A 17,139-nucleotide genomic window follows, 5' to 3' on the forward strand; every position below is an offset into this window, starting at 1 on the left:
TCTCTCTCTCTCTCAAAATAAATATTTAAAAAAGGAAGGAAGGAAGGAAGGAAGGAAGGAAGGAAGGAAGGAAGGAAGAAAGAAAGAAAGTTAGTTTACTCATCAGTTTTACCCTGAGTCCTAGAAGGATACTGCAATCTTATTTGTTACAGATATTCAGATATCTCTGAATTCTAAGGATTTTATGATTTTTCCTGTAGGCATGTTTAACCTTTAACAGAGCTTTTATTTTTTTTTTTAATTTTTTTTTAACGTTTATTTATTTTTGAGACAGAGAGACAGCGCATGAACAGGGGAGGGTCAGAGAGAGAGGGAGACACAGAATCCGAAACAGGCTCCAGGCTCTGAGCGGTCAGCACAGAGCCTGACACGGGGCTCGAACTCACGGACCGTGAGATCATGACCTGAGCTGAAGTCGGACGCTCAACCGACTGAGCCACCCAGGCGCCCCTAACAGAGCTTTTAGAATGTCTTGAGCACTACCTAAAGTGAAAGCCAAATAGAATCTTTGTAACAATAAATTATATGAGAAGATAAAGAACCCAAGACCACAAAGGATCATTCATTGGTAAGTAAGCTTGTGAGAATCCAATTGAACATTTCAGAAAATTCACTTTCATTTTCCCCAGCACTCTGACACAAGCACCACTCCTCAGTTACCTGGCACTCAAGAGTCCCAGCAGCCATCCCAAAGGATGTACCAGTTTGTGCCATTGTCCAGACTCCTTCACTGTCACACTGGAGTGTGTAGTTATGGCCCACTTTGTAATGAACACCTACTCTGTGCCAGGAATCATATTAGTCCCTCTACATTACCTCTAACCCTCCAAACAAACCTGTAAAGTAGGTATTAGTTTCGTCTGACAATGGGAGAAAGGATGCTCAGTGTGAATAAGCAACTTCTCCAACATTTAACAGTTGACAAATGTCAGAGCACATAGGGTCCCAAGATCCATGTTCTTTTTACAAGCTGCACTACTAAGACAAACTTTTAGGCCCTGAAGAAAAAGAAATGGCAACTCCACTCTGGAAATGTTTACCATTCCCCTCCCCAAAAGGCTCACCTGCCCTAATGCCAAAAAATTGTGCCTGCTGAAGAAAGGCTACCTCACCTATCATTAGGTTGTATCTGTTGCAAAACCACTTGTTGGTGTTGCAGTATTGAAGAGTAATTTCTCGTTACAGGACCTATTTATAACCCAACTGGCAGGTGGAAATTTTTGTTTTGCTAACATTTCAGGGTGTAAGCAGTTAAGTTTGGGGAGAGCCAAACTGCTCTGCACAACAGAAGGAAAAGAATTTACAGCAACAGAGGTTGGGAGAGGAAGTGTGGGGAACGGACAAGGAAACAAAGTAACAGAGGCACTTAACTTTCAAGATGTGACACCACCACTATCACTCCCTCAACGCCGGATAATCGACTTAAAGTTGACAAATGTACAGTAAGACAAATTTCTTGTGGAAATAAATAAAAAGGGACATTCAACATACCGTGTTGCCATGAAGCAGGAGAGCCCCAAAGCAAAGAGGATCTTGATAATATAATTATTCAACAATTCACAGAATTCTGAGTCTTCCTTTATCTGGTTTCAAAAAATTGAGAGAAGGGTTTTTTTAAAGCAATTTCACCTAGCTCTGAGGAGGGGGCTTTAGCTGACATCTGGTAGACACATTTACTTAAGACTGCACATAGGCATGGGGATAAATTAGTAAACTGAAGGTCCCTGTGGAACTTTCCACAGGAAGGCAATAAAAGCCTCTCTTACCCAACTTTTTTTTTTTTTTTTTTTTTTTTTTAGTTTTTGGTTGTTTTTTTTTTAGTAATCTCTACATCCAATGTGGGGTTTGAACCCACAACCCAAGATCAACAGCTGCACGTTCTTCCAAGTGAGCCAGCCAGGCTCCCCTCTCTTACCCAACCTTCACTCTCACTTGTAGTTAAAGGAAGACAGCAAACATCTTAAAACATTAGCAACCAAACCCAGATATATTAGATAGAAATTTTTTTACCATATTTGCAATGTCTGAAATGTCACAGGATTCATATGAGGACTATACAGCTAGGCTTTCCAAATCAACAAGGAAAGGACAAGAAATCCAATTAAAAAGTAGACTATTCACAGGAGAAGCCCAAATGGCTGACAAGTACGTAAAGAGGTGCCCCACCTCGCTTATAATCAGAAATGGGAAAAGTGATACCACTTCATACTCAAAAATTAGGCAGCCAGAAAAGAACAAGTGTTAGCAAAAATGTAAGGAGACAAGTACCTCATTTCCTGCTAATTAGGGTGCAAACTGGTTCACAGCATCTCTCCTATACCTGATGACTCTACATAACCAGGATTCCATTCCCAGGAACACCCCGAAACTCACACAGATCTATAGGCATGCTCATCCTACAAAGAGCTGAGTTCAGGCTAGGAAAGAGGAGAAGAATATTGGGTGGAGGGCTGCCCATCATGGGATCACCGCATCATCAGAAACACTGGACTAGATTTACATACGGAAACACTTAAGAAACAAAACAAGGCCTGTAACACCATACTATGCATGTAAACTCCAAACACACATAAAGGAAACACTGTATGTCTTACATGGAGTCACACATAACCAAGGACCCACATCACCCACACGTATCAAGCACATTTGATTGGGTGCCCATGTAGATAAGATGAGGAAGCAAAACTGAAATAAAACAGGAGAACGGCCATGACAGGCTGATGATTTTAACCATCATGAGATGAGGAGCTTACTTCAACCCCTCTACCTGAGGTCCTCATAAAACCTGACAGGTTTTAATCATCTTTTTATTATCTCTTCTCTGAGTCACCCCTATGTGATAATGGGCCTTCTATGATCAGATAATGGAATTCTGGTGAGGGACATAATCTACCGCCTCAGAACCAGAAAGATGAAATTTTAAAAAGGCTTGAAGATGACGAGGGGAAGAAAAGAAAGAGGTAGACCATCCTGGTTGGTAAAACAGTCTTCCGGTTGCAGAAGTATTTTTCCAATCAGTAATATCAAATGTGAAACTCCAACATGTTAAGAAAGGAGAGAAAAGGCTCGGGCTGAATTGGTCTACCCACACACCCACCCCAAAGACCCCAAGCAAATCCTTGTCTCAATAGATTGACAGATCACTAAACCTCCATCAGAGTTCTGGAAACCTCTCCTCTAGAAATGTTTGCATTTATAAGCCTAGCCTGGAGTGATAAATGGGTGGGTCAACTTCAATCAAAAGGTCAGGATAGAACCACTGAGACTCCTGAGTATTAGTCAAGTTCGGCAAAGACGGGCCCCAGACCTAAGGCTGTGCTGCCTGTGACAAGAAGGGGGAGATGGCCTTTGGCTGCCCCACTCCTTCTTTATCCTGTAAAACCAAGTTAACAAGACTCTTATTTTTATCAGCCTGGTATTGAATATTCAATATGTTTGTGCCATGTAAGTGGGTTAAGCAAATTTAAACTCAACTATTTCCGTCTCTTCCAAGTTCCTCTAATTCAGAGGGCTTATGAGCCAGGACCCAATCATTTGATATGGGGAATGATCCAAGGAACATTTAGCTTGTAGAAGACATGTCATTCTAGCTCAGATTCAAGATACTTGCCAGGTAGAACAGGAAATCAATTTGTTCTCTGTTATTTCCAAAGAGCCTAGCCAGGATTAATGAATGAAATTACTCAGAAGTCAGTATCAGCTCAAAAGAAGGAAGAATTATGTCACGGTTACACTGTCTACAAGTAGAAATAGAGAGTTCCCTATCACCTAAGGTGTTTAAGCAAAGACTAAACTCTTCTCTGACAACAAGGTAGCAAGAAGGCTAGATGTGTCAAAGCAAATGACCTCTCAGATCCACTTCAGCCTCACGTCACATCATGAACATGTCCTCAGGGGTCTATTCCCCCCACCTGCTCTGGTTTTAGGCTGTCCCTCATGCTGTATTTTAAGTTCCCCACAGGGAAATATGGGAGATGAACCTCAGTTAGATGTGACTTCTGGTGCTGCCTACTTTTAATGTATAATCCTTCTCCACAAAAGTAGATAAGCCAGTAAAATAAAGTCTACCATCTGTCTCTCCGTGTTTTTTTTCAGCTATCATCCTACTAGCTCCTGAAAAACCTTCTCTGTGCTGCCATGAATCAGACAGGCTGATCTGAAACCATTACCAGGGAGAATGACGTGTCAGAATCAAAGAGCAACTCTAAAGTGAGATAAAATATAGCAAATAAATTCTAGGATGGTCTGACACACTGGGAACATTATGTTGCCATTGGTTCATCAAAATTATGTCAAATACTGCAGCTGTTATTATTAAGTCTCCATCATAACATGAATCTCACTTTAATTGCCTCTGGTTGAGACTCTGCACATTGGTTGTCTGCCCAGGCATGAATTTATTTTAACCAAAATTAGTCTTAATCAGCTTGGCTTGAGTAATGATGTAGCCAAAACACACACACACACACAGACACACACACACACACACACACACCCCATAGCCAGGAGACAGTCTGAGAAGCTTCTCCAACAATTCATAGATTAGAAAAGAACAGAACTTTTAAAAAATATTTTGCAAGGAACTAATCCCTCTCCTACATTTCAAAACACTTTTAATCAGCTTTCATGTTAGCGAAAGTCCTGGTTGTCCACTGTGGAAAGGTATCTGGAGAATAAAAAGTACACTATGGGGCAGTCCGGTGCCTTATGACAGAACAGGGACTTGTATTTTGAGGTTGTGCTGTACGTTCCCAGCTCCTTCTACGTGGGGGCCTCGTGAGGCTTGAGAGCCTTATTTTGAAAGTCTATCAGAAGTGGACATGATTAGATTCTGACCACTCCAAATTACCATGGATTACAGCAAGACGAAAAATGAGCTGGTGTAACTTTTTCCTCCAAAACAGTGATTACAAATCACATATTTACAAGGATTAACGACATCCAGCTTGTCATAAAAAGCTTTCAACTGCAATCAGCCTCATCCTCCCTAGGAACCCTTTCATTTCACATCCAAGTACAAGCTCCTTTCCTTCCAGAAATAAGACTATACTCTCCCCCTGGAAAAAAAAATGCACAAATACGTTTCATACAGACAGGAAAAATGGGGTGGGAGGAGGGGCAGGCAGTGCCACAGCTCTAGAGAATGTGGTTCCGTGGCACATAAAAACAAAACTACTGAGGGGCTCCTGGGTGGCTCAGTTGGTTAAGCATCCGACTTCAGCTCAGGTCATGATTTCGACGTTCGTGAGTTTGAGCCCTGCGTCTGGTTTTGTGCTGACAGCTCAGAGCCTGGAGCCTGCTTGGGATTCTGTGTCTCCCTCTCTCTCTGCCCCTCCCCCACTCACACTCTGTCTCTCTCTCTCTCTCTGTCAAAGATTAACATTAAAAAAAAATTTTTTTTAATAAAACTACTGGCCCCAGAAATTCAAAGTAAATTCTTTTTTTTAATTTTTTTAAATGTTTATTTTATTTTTGAGACAGAGAGAGACAAAGCATGAGTGGGGAGAGAGGCAGAGAGAGAGGGAGACACAGAATCCAGAGCAGGCTCCAGGCTCTGAGCTGTCAGCACAGGGTCCCACACAGGGCTGGAACTCGTCAACCACAAGATCATAATCTGAGCCAAAGTTGGACGCTCAACCAACTGAGCCACCCAGGTGCCCCAAAGAAAAATAAATTCTTAAGTTGATCCCAAGAATCCCTTGAGGGTTCTGAAATTTATTCTCAGAAGTAAACAAAATTTTTATTATTTTTTTTTAATTTTTGGCTTCATTGCAAAGTTAATTTTAAAACTTATCATAAATCATTTTTGATCATCCAGATCAGCTCAAAAAAAAATACAAAATTTCATTCATTCATTTGCATTCATGTTAACAAGGCCTTTATACTTACAATACCTAATATACTTTAACTGTTGCAAACTAATGAGGACCCCAAAAAAGCAGACTTACTATATAAATGATGGGATTCCTGGGGCACCTGGATGGCTCAGTCAGTTGAAGATCCAACTTTGTCTCAGGACATGATCTCACAGTTCATGAGTTAGAGCCTCATGTCGGGCTCTGTGCTGACAGCTCAGAGCCTGGGACCTGCTTCAGATTCTGTGTCTCCCTCTCTCTCTGCCCCTCCCCCACTCACAGGCGCACACTCACTCTCTCTCTCTCTCTCTCTCTCTCTCAGAAATAAATGAACATTTTAGAAAATTTATAATAAATTAATAAATAAATAAACAAACAAACAAACAAACAAACAAAGCAGTCAGAACACAAAGGGCAGCATCATGGTTCACTGGACCCGAGAAGATGGAGAGAAAATCCTGTTTGCAATCTTTTCCTAAAGTCCCTTTTTCTTTAAAAAAAATTTTTTTTTAATGTTCATTTATTTTTGAGAGAGAGAGACAGAGTGTGAGCAGGAGAGGTGCAGAGAGAGAAGGAGACACAGAATCCGAAGCAAGGTCCAGGCTCCGAGCTGTCAGCACAGAGCCCGACACAGGGTTCGAACTCGTAGACCGTGAGATCATGACCTGAGCTAAAGTCAGACGCTCAACCGGTTGAGCCCCCCAGGAGCCCCCCAAAGTCTCTTTTTCTACTTTGATGATGGATGGCCTATACTATAGGTGAGTTACTTTTTTTTTTTTTTTAATGTTCATTTACTTATTTTTGAGAAAGAGTGAAAGAGCAGGGGAGGGGAAGAGAAAGACAGAGAATCCCAAGCAGGCTCTGCACGGTCAACACAGAGCCCAATGTGGGGCTCCAACTCATGAACCATGAGATCATGACCTAAGCCAAAATCAAGAGTCAGATGCTTAACCGACTGAACCACCCAGGAGCTCCTAGGTGAGTTACTTCTAAAGCAAGCAAATTTTCTTGCCTGAACCTAGGTAGCATTTCCTCAACTACTAAGGGTAGATGGCAAGTGAAATGAGCTCAGACACTAGTGGATCCTGAGACGAAATCCTGAAGGTGTCCCATCTAGGAGCCCACTGCAGGAACACAAAATTCAGCTAAGTTTGGGCAATCTGAGAATAGAGAAAACTTGGACTCCCTTTCTTGGGCTGAGGCTATGAAAACACCAAGACTCCTTAAGAAAAATGGACATGTGGGGACCAGTTCCCCAAGACACAAAGTAAAAAAGGAGTGGCAGGATAATTTTGTGAAGATGAGAGGCCCCTAAGTAGCCTGAGTTTCAATAACACCACGAAATTTCCCATAGCCAAATTTGAGATAGCAGCAGTAGAATCCTTGCAGGCAGTGTACCTAAGAACGGCACAGAAATTAGCAGAGAGAGAGGAAGAACTTGATTGGAAAGAGCGTGAGGTCAGGAAGGAATGAGGGACAAAGCTGGGCCCCACGTGCATCCACAACAGAACACCAGAGGGCTCAGTGATGCCCCTGTGGACTGATGACAACACAGACCAGAAGCCCTACCCATGACGTGACAACATAATGGGGTTATTCTCAAATTTTCACATGCATTAGAGTTCCCTTGGAAAGCCTGCTAGCATACAGATTCGGGTTCGGCAACTCTGGGGTGGGGACTAAGAATCTACATTTCTAACAAGTACTCAGGTGATGTTGATATCGCTGCTCTCAGAGAATCGCTGCTATGATGCATCCTAACCCTCTAACTTATGTGAGACCCAGATATAAAAGGAAACTCCCAGCATAAAAGAGATCATACTAGGAGTATGTTTATCGTATACTTATAGGAAAATAGTTACCTTTCCCACACACCTGTACCCGGAACAAAGATTTGTGTCCATCAGTTAGATAAGGGTCAATGGCCTCCTTCATCTCTCTGGTTATTTTCTGCTTCGGAAAGCATCACTTCCTGATGTATTGCAACACTGAATATAATTCTCAAATACACCCAGTAACATATTAAAGATGTATTTCTTCAACACTTAATGAAAAAGAGGTCATTAAGTGTTGGAACTCACTGTCTAGCATATTCAAATAAATTGTAATAGACAAGATAGCAAATGGTTCTTGTAAAGTGTATCAGGTCACTTCCCCCACCCCACCTCGGAAAATTCCTCAGTGGCTTTCTTTGTCACTCAAGCAAAAGCTATAGATCACCACACTGGGGCCAGCAAGGCTGCACGTGGCCGGAGACCCAGACACCACTCCGTCCTCTTCGACACTGCCCAGCACACTCACTCTACCCTGATACATCAACATATCTTCTGCTCCTTAAAGAGCCAAAGGACACACACACCCTGCGACCTTGTATGCTGTTCCCTCAGCCTGGAATAGCAGCTCCTTCCCTTGTTTCCTTCGGGTCTTTACTCAACCCCTCATCAGAGAGGCTCTTCCTCTTCACTGATAGAAAGCAGCTCCTTCACCTCCACCTCCCCCCACTTTCCATCTGCTTCACCCCATTTTATTTTTCTTCCCCATCATTTATCATAATGTGGCATATCATATTTTAGGGTTTTAAATTTTTCGATTGTCTGCTAGAACAGAAGGAAATTTGCTTTGTTTGCTGCTAGATCCCTAGTACCTACGAAGTACTTGGCACATGAGATCACTCAGTAAATTACTGTCAAATGAATTAACAGAAAGAAAGGCCTGCAGGCCAAAAGAAATGACAGCCCTATGCCTTCGAACACCCTAAGAGATGTAAGGGAAGGTCACCTGCCCAGGCTGGCACCCCCAGTTGCTTTTACATGCCCACCTTTCCCTTCCTCTCTCACCACCAAACACCCACACATCAGCACTGAGGAAGAGGCGCTCATGTGCTGTATGTGGGACGAAAGAACACAACACAGGGTGAAGCAAACTGCAACAAAATGGAAAGCCAGAGGCAAGAAAAGTCCTTCTCCATGGCAGGCAACCCAACCTCAGCTGACGACACTGAGAATGCCTGTGACCCCACGACTCAGTGACAACCTAGAGCTAACATTTGGGTAGATAAATATCCTTGTAGACATTTGTATACACACAGATACACAAGCATATTATTTGCTTTTTTGACTTTCAATGTAGACTGGATTCCAGACAAAGATCTCTAGGAGTTAAGTCTAAAGGAATATAAAATCTAAAGATGAGGTCAATAGAAAAGACAGGAACCGGGTAGGCAGAAGACGTCACACTTACCATTCTCCCTAGGCTTTCCAAAAGCTGAGAATTTCTCTGCTCCAATGTCTACAACCATAAGTGTTTATAATAATAATGTGTTCAGATAAGTGATGTCAAAGGATCAAATAGTTTTTACATTCTCAGCTTTTAACAGAAACCTGGAAGTGCCACAGTTTAGCGCTCAATTATCACCATCTTCCTTGGAGACTTTTGAGAACTTAATGAGTTTGTCCTTTTGCATGAGTACAGAGTTCAAATGGGAAGAATCCTTCCAACGACTCACATTAAAATTTATTCGAAGTGTCTTTTAACATTTGGACTTTAAAAAGAAGATTCGGTATTTCTGAATCAAATGTATCTTCTTGTTTAATGCCGTGATAAATTTCCACAGACACTCCCCAGGTTACACTTCAATGAAGCCAAAGATCCAGAGAAGCCACAGGAAGGAGACTGAAGTGACTTTCAATTTAAAGTGATTAGGAGTTTTGGGGCGCCTGGGTGGCGCAGTCGGTTAAGCGTCCGACTTCAGCCAGGTAACAATCTCGCGGTCCGGGAGTTCGAGCCCCGCGTCAGGCTCTGGGCTGACGGCTCAGAGCCTGGAGCCTGCTTCCGATTCTGTGTCTCCCTCTCTCTGCCCCTCCCCCATTCATGCTCTGTCTCTCTCTGTCCCAAAAATAAATAAACGTTGAAAAAAAAAATAAAAAAAAAATAAAGTGATTAGGAGTTCAGAAAAAGCAACCTTTCTGGATGTCAAAGTTCTACGGTCTCGAGTTTGAGTTCAGCAATTCAGAACACTATCGTGCAAAGTGGTGCTGAGGCATTCCACTTACCAGAACATTCCTTTTTCTTATTTTTCTCCTGCTTTCTCTTCATGCTCTCCATCCTTTCCTACCACAGAGAAGATACACAGAAAGTTTTTAGTAATGTTTGTAAAAGAATGAATAAATTTATTTACATGTCCAGCAAAAATCCTACTACCTTGTAGTCTTTTTTTTAAATATTGTTTGCTTTTGTTATCTTATTAATTCATGATTAAAACACATTGTGGTGTGGGGTGCCTGGGTGGCTCAGTCGGTTAAGCATCCAACTTTGGCTCAGGTCATGATCTCGTGGTCCATGAGTTCAAGTCCCGCATTGGGCTCTGTGCTGAGAGCTCAGAGCCTGGAGCCTGCTTTGGATTCTGTATGTGTGTCTCTCTCTGCCTCTCCCCTGCTTTCTCTCTCTCTCTCTCTCTCTCTCTCTGAAAATTAAGTAAACATTTTTTTAATTATTTAAAAAACATTGTGGTGTAATTATTTTTCCAGTAGTCTTCCCAGTGGACAGCAGCATATAATGGGAAGATCATGGGTTTTTGACTCTAGATATGAATTTGAATCTTGTCCTCACTACATCTTGTGTCCTTAGACAAGTTATTCAACTTTCTTTCACCTCAAATGTCTTGTTTGTGAGATGGGGATAATAATACAAATTTTGTGTCGGGAAAGACAATTCTCCACGAGTCTCTCGTGCTCACAGCTGGCATGAACGGTATACCAAAAATGCTAGGCCCTAACTGTTGTTTCTTCACCCAGGCAATTTCTCACGGTTATATTTGCAGCAAGCACCTTTGAGGGATGAGGTGGTGTCTCCCTCAGGAACAAAGAGCATGATTACTCACTCACTACTTCCTATAAAAGTGGTAGATTCCTAGAGCTCAGGGTTCCCCAGCTATGACAAAAAAATACTGTGGGCATAGTATCCATCTGGACCCCTACTGGCTTGCCCCGCTGGACCTTGGGTCGCAAAGGGATCTGGCACAAAATGCTGGTGCTCACGCTGTTTGCTGCAACGTGAGTAATAAAATCCTTTGTCTCTCACCTAGAGGTCTCATCTACCAGCATCTGAAATAAGAGACAAAAACTCACTGGAAAATCTAGTTTCAACATTAATAGATTAACTTACTGACTTGTAAATTGGGTAAAATAAAACCCCACATGTGACAGTTCACAGGGTTGTTGAAAGATTAAATGAGATCACCAAAATAAAGCACACGGCACAGGGTGGGCACTAAATAAATATACACAAAAACATTTTCCCTTTAGCATCTCATTTAAATTTCTTTAACTATTTTAGGTAAATAGCTCTTGACAAAATTGTGATGATAGTGAGGTTGCTCCTTTACCTCTCTTCACTTTTCCCACATAATCTATCACTCCCACATGTAGTGATAAAGTCATCATATTCTCCCAGAAGAGTTTACAGCTGGTACCTCTCTGGAGGTCTAAGTGCTTGGAACAGAAGGGAACACGTGAAAACTGAAGAAGATGTAAGCCATGGGTCTCTAATAATGGAAATTTGAGACCTGGATTGGCAGTAGGTGTTTGAGGACATGGGACCACATCTATCCTCTTCCAATCTTCTGAACTTCACATTAGGGGAGGGGAAGGAAGGAATTTTAGAAATAGAGTTTATGCCAAAATATAAAAGTATTTTCTGATAACTGGGAAGATTTAGATGATGCAGAGGAACGTAACAGACTCTTTATTACATGCCTGTACCCTGGTCTGTACCTCCTAACATACCTAGAAATGAAAAGAGTGTCTTACTCTTTGTACTAGTTTCCTATTTCTGCTGTAACAAGTTACCATGAATTTGGTACCTTAAAAATGAAACTTGCTATCATATAGCTCTGTGGGTCAAATGTCCGGCACTGGTCTCAGCAGGCTAAAATCAAGGTGTCAGCAGGTCTGCGTCCCTTTCTGGAGGCTCGAGGAGAGGATGTGTTTCCTTACTTTTCCAGCTTCTAGAGACCACCTGCATTTCTTGGCTCATGGCCCCTTTTTTTCATTTTTGGATGGTCAAGTTCTTACACTGCTGTCTCTCTAGTTCCTTGTAGCCAGAAGGTTGCCTGCTTTTAAAGACTCATGTGATCACATTCAGTTCTCTGGGATGAGTCGGGATTATCTCCCCATCTTAAGGTCTTTTATTATATCTGCAAAGACCCTTTTACCACGTAAAGTGACATATTCACGTGTTTACACAGGTGGGGATTATGACCTAGACCAATTAGGACTTTGGGGTGGGGCATTATTCTCCTACCACACTCTACTTGGAGAAACCTCCCAAGATTTGGTAATTCTTAAAGTTGTTCAGTGTGACCATTTCCCAGGTTAAAATTTTTCTAAATGTGAAATCTCTGCCAAGATAAGGAGAATGAACAGCGCCAAGTGATAAATTATCTTTAAATTTGTTTCAAGTTCCACACATTATCAGAAAAAGTGATCAGAGGAGCACTCCTGAAATTCTAAGGGAAGACACTCAGTACATGTAACTGTGTGCAGTTATGGGAATTCCAAGAAGAATGTTAGTTTATGTGAGAGCAAAGGTTCACTTTGGCCCACAAAGTGAACGAACCTCTGGGTCACAATGTGTGGAGTCTGTGTGGAAGCATCCCAGTTGCTTTTTCTTAAAGCTTCAGGAATGTCTGAAATGACTCCTGCCCATGAGGTTTTTCTTAATACTATGATATTTGGGGGCAATTAAAATGATATGACAATGCGAGGGCCCTTATCTGAGAGGTGGGCAAAAGCATAGCCAGTAGTAGAAAGAGTGTGGTTGCACTTTGTAGATGAGAAGGGTGTCAAATTCCAACAAAAGGAAAATTCATTTATTCAAAAGTATTTATTGAGCAGCTCCATGTGCAAAACAAAAACAAAACAAAACAAAAAACCCACTATGCTAGGTACTCTGGGCTGAGGATGAATTAGCCAAGAAGCCAACCCTTGAGGAACTTGCATTCCAGCTTCAGAGATAAGAAACAAATTATTCCATGAGCATCGAAGATGAACAGTAGTTCTCTAGAGCAGTGCTTCTCAATCTTTAATGTGTCTACATGTATCTTATCAAAATGCAAATTTTGTAGGTCCAAGGGGAGGAATGAGGTTCTACATTCCTAACAAGATCCCAAGTGATGATGATGCCAGTGCTACTGGTCCCACGCTCAGAGCAGCAAAGGTCTAGAGTAGTATTTCTCACACCTCACTGTGCTTAATCAGCTGGGGAAATTTTACAAACAAAAGACGCCTTGGCTCCTCCCATGGAATTTCAGTTGTGATTAGAGAGTAAGACTCAGGCATCAGTATTTTGATTTAATGTGCAGCTAACTACTGAGTACTGTTAATACACAACTTCTCATCATAGCTGTTACAAAAATCTTGGGCAATGGTCCTCAGAGTGGGGGCCCCAGACCAGCAGGGTCAGTATCACGTGGGAACTGGTCAGAAACCTAATTCCTGGGCTCCACCTCAGGTCTGTTGAAATTCTGGGGGTGGAGCCCCAAAATCTGTGGTTTAACAAACCTACCAGGTGATTCTGATGCAAAACCAAGTTTGAGAACCATGGATCTAGGGCAGCTGTTTCCAATTAGACATGAACATTAGAATCACCTGGAGACCATTTCAAAACTGCAGAGGCCGTACCCCACCCAGTTTCTGAATCAATTGGTCTGGACTGGAGTCCTGACATGCTCATGACTGAAAACATCCACAGGTTGAACCACCTATGTGTCCTCAGACCAAGAATCCCTGATTGTACGGTAGTGACCAGCAAAATCCTCTCCTCTTCTCTTCTCATTTATTTACTCATTTTTTTCTACACATGTTAAATGCAACCACCATCAAAGAGCTTGGAAGCAGCACAAAATAAGGAGTAAATCAAGTAGACACAAAGATGAGAGCCCATGAGCTAGAAGAAGAGCCAACAGGATAGATCAGAAGCCAGGCAACAGCTCAGGACTCCCTCCCCCATTTCTGAACTTAACCTACATTAAGTGAGGAGACAAGAAAAGAAAATCAGAATACTTTTCTACCAGAAGAACCCTGACCAATTACTGTCAGCCATGAGCTTGCCACCTTCATTGGCATCCCCTTCTGCACGTAATCATTATGTTCCTGTTTAACCATGTCACCCCACATTCCAGAGTATCCTATGGATTAGTACTCACTAGTTTTAGAATTTTGGGGTCCTGTAATCTCATCATCCACATATTGACAACCAGACAAAGGAGGGATCACAGAGAAGCTTTGTACCAATTAAGGCCTTGTGTTGAGTACCCCTGAAGAACAGTCAAAAGTTAGTGGCTCCAGGGGCGCCTGGGTGGCTCAGTCAGTTAAGTGTCCAACTTTGGTTCAGGTCATGATCTCATGGTCTGTGAGTTCGAGCCCTACGTCGGGCTCTGTGCTGACAGCTCAGAGCCTGGAGCCTGCTTCAGATTCTGTGTCCCCCTCTCTCTCTGCCCCTCCCCTGCTCATGCCCTGTCTCTCTCTGTCTCAAAAATAAATAAAAACATTTAAAAAACTTTTTTAAAAAGTTAGTGGCTCCTAAGTCTCTTCTCTAATGACAAAAATGAACTGTTATGTGGCCCATTCTTTCTCAAGAACTCCTGATAAGCAATTAATCCAGTCTCCACCCCAGAAACTGAGTGGACTTTTTTGCTTACCACAGTTCCCAACAGTTAGTAAGGCTTCACAGAACTTGTGCCAACGAAGGCTTCTATCCTATCTTGAAGCAAACAAAGTAGAGGCCTAAGAATGTTCTTCCAACAGACCTCTTAACTAAGCTTAATATACACAGTACCCTATGGAAGAAAACTGCTTTAAATCAGAGAAGCTAAAGGAGCAATTGTAATGTTTTCTGTGAGATGTCGTTGCAGGATCAGCAAGCAAAGGAAACACATACCAACTCAGGCAGGGACTGTGGGCCACATACGCATGTCATGTATTCAGAGTAGATTCTATAAGAAAACTCCCCTCAAGAAAGTGTCCCATTCAAATTCATCCACATGTAGCCTAAAAGCAACCCGGGTTGCCATATCACTTACAATGATGATTCACATGCACTGTGGCCAACAGAGCATATCGTATGTTGAATGTCAGAAAAGATTCCCTACAATACAGAAAGGGTGCATTCTGGGGAGCATTGGGAATACTGTGCAAATACACGGGATGAGGGGGCACCTGGATGACTCAGTCACTTAAGCCTCTGACTCTTAGTATCCGCTCAGGTCATGATCTCACAGTTCATGGGATCTGGCACCACACTGCCAGCGTGGAGCCTGCTTGAGGTTCTCTCTCTCCGTCCTCCCCCACCCACGCTCACGTGCTCTTGCTCGCTCTCTCAAAATAAGTAAACTTTTAAAAAATATATGTGGTGGGGCGCCTGGGTGGCTCAGTCGGTTAAACATCCAACTTCAGCTCAGGTCACGATCTCGTGGTCTGTGGGTTTGAGCCCCACGACAGGCTCTGTGCTGACAGCTCAGAGCCTGGAGCCTGCTTTGCATTCTGTGTCTCCCTCTCTCTCTGCCCCCTTCCCTACTTGCTCTCTGTCTCTCTCTATCTCAAAACTAATAAACATTAATAAATAAATAAATAAATAAATAAATAAATAAATAAATAAAAATAAAAAAATATATGTGGGATGAAGCCAAATTATAAAGTTGTTGTTTTGAAGGGCTTTCAAATTCTATATAGGATGAAGTGCCAGCATCTTGAGGAATTATAAATAGAGCTTCACATTTTTGTGCAAATGATATATATTCATTTCAAAAACCGTTTCTTACATTATCAATGCCTGTCAGCACAGCATAATGTTAAAGAGTACGGACGCTGCAGTCAAACTATCTGAGTTTGATTCCTAACTGCTGTGTAAAAGAAATAGGGCCCTGTGCAAGGTCCTTACTTTCCTCATCTTGAAAATGGGTATAATATACTATCTTCATCATAGGGTTATCAAGATTATTGAGACAATGGATACATAGTTATTAGTGCTTTATCTGGGATATTGTTGACGTTAAATAAACTCTGGCTATTATAATCATTTCTAGGAGTCTAAGGTTCTCAGCATATTCACTGAGGAGGCTTACATGGATCAGGCTAATACTAAAGGCAATCCACTGAGACCTGGTAAAAACTATAAATGCACAGTAAATTGTTGACTTAAAGCTATACCAAAAGTCAGTGCCTGATCACAATTCCTTCCTCTTTTAGCTAGGGGACTGCATTCTAATGATATTTGATCATGGTATCAGAGAAGAATAAATTCACAAAAAGACTGAGAAATTCTCCTTGTTCATAAAACGGAATAACCAAATTAAAAATTAAAAATATACTTCAATTTAAAAAATACTCTTATTACCCAATTTTCACTTCACACTAGTCCAGTAATCCTCACTTTAGTGGTGAGGAAAATGTGTAAGTAACCTGCCCCAGGCAATTTCTTTAGTGTGGAAGTCCTATTTGGAGACTTAGAAAGAAAGAAAGAAAGAAAGAAAGAAAGAAAGAAAGAAAGAAAGAAAAGAAGCATAAAATTGAGAAATCTAAACAGACTTCCACATCAACTCTACCCTATCCTCCAAAAAAGTCTTTTGGTCTCAATTGTTGCAAAACTTAAATTTACTAAGGAAGATAATTTCAGTAGTTCTATCAATTAACAAGTGTTAGAGCCATAGTATTAGACAGTTACCTTAACACTGTCTATGTTGTCAAAATCATTAGACTAAAGCTTTCTTTTTATTTGTTCCATTAGCCCAGTTAATTTATAAGGACACCCATGACAATTGCCTATAGCCTTCTTGCCTATAGATTTTATGGACCTAAAAGAGCTGGATGCCATTTTTATAGGCAAAAATTAAAAACCTGGGGATTTCAGAGGCAACATAATAATCAATACCCATATAACAGGAGTTGCAGATATGAAAAATATTGAATTAGAAAGAGAATTGACTTCAATAAATAAACAGAATAAGGTCTCCAAGAATATATGGGGTTTTTTTTCAATATATGAAATTTATTGTCAAATAGGTTTCCATACAACACCCAGTGCTCATCCCAAAAGGTGCCCTCCTCAATACCCATCACCCACCCTCCCCTCCCTCCCACCCCCCATCAACCCTCAGTTTGTTCTCAGTTTTTAAGAGTCTCTTATGCTTTGGCTCTCTCTAAGGTTTTTTTAATTGAAAGGAGACACAAACTGTCAGAAGGGAATTTTTTTTTTTAATTTCAAATATATAAATACATAAATAAAATAA

Source organism: Herpailurus yagouaroundi, unplaced genomic scaffold, assembly GCF_014898765.1.
Source record: "Herpailurus yagouaroundi ecotype Mexico unplaced genomic scaffold, PumYag 159, whole genome shotgun sequence".
Taxonomy (NCBI): domain Eukaryota; kingdom Metazoa; phylum Chordata; class Mammalia; order Carnivora; family Felidae; genus Herpailurus; species Herpailurus yagouaroundi.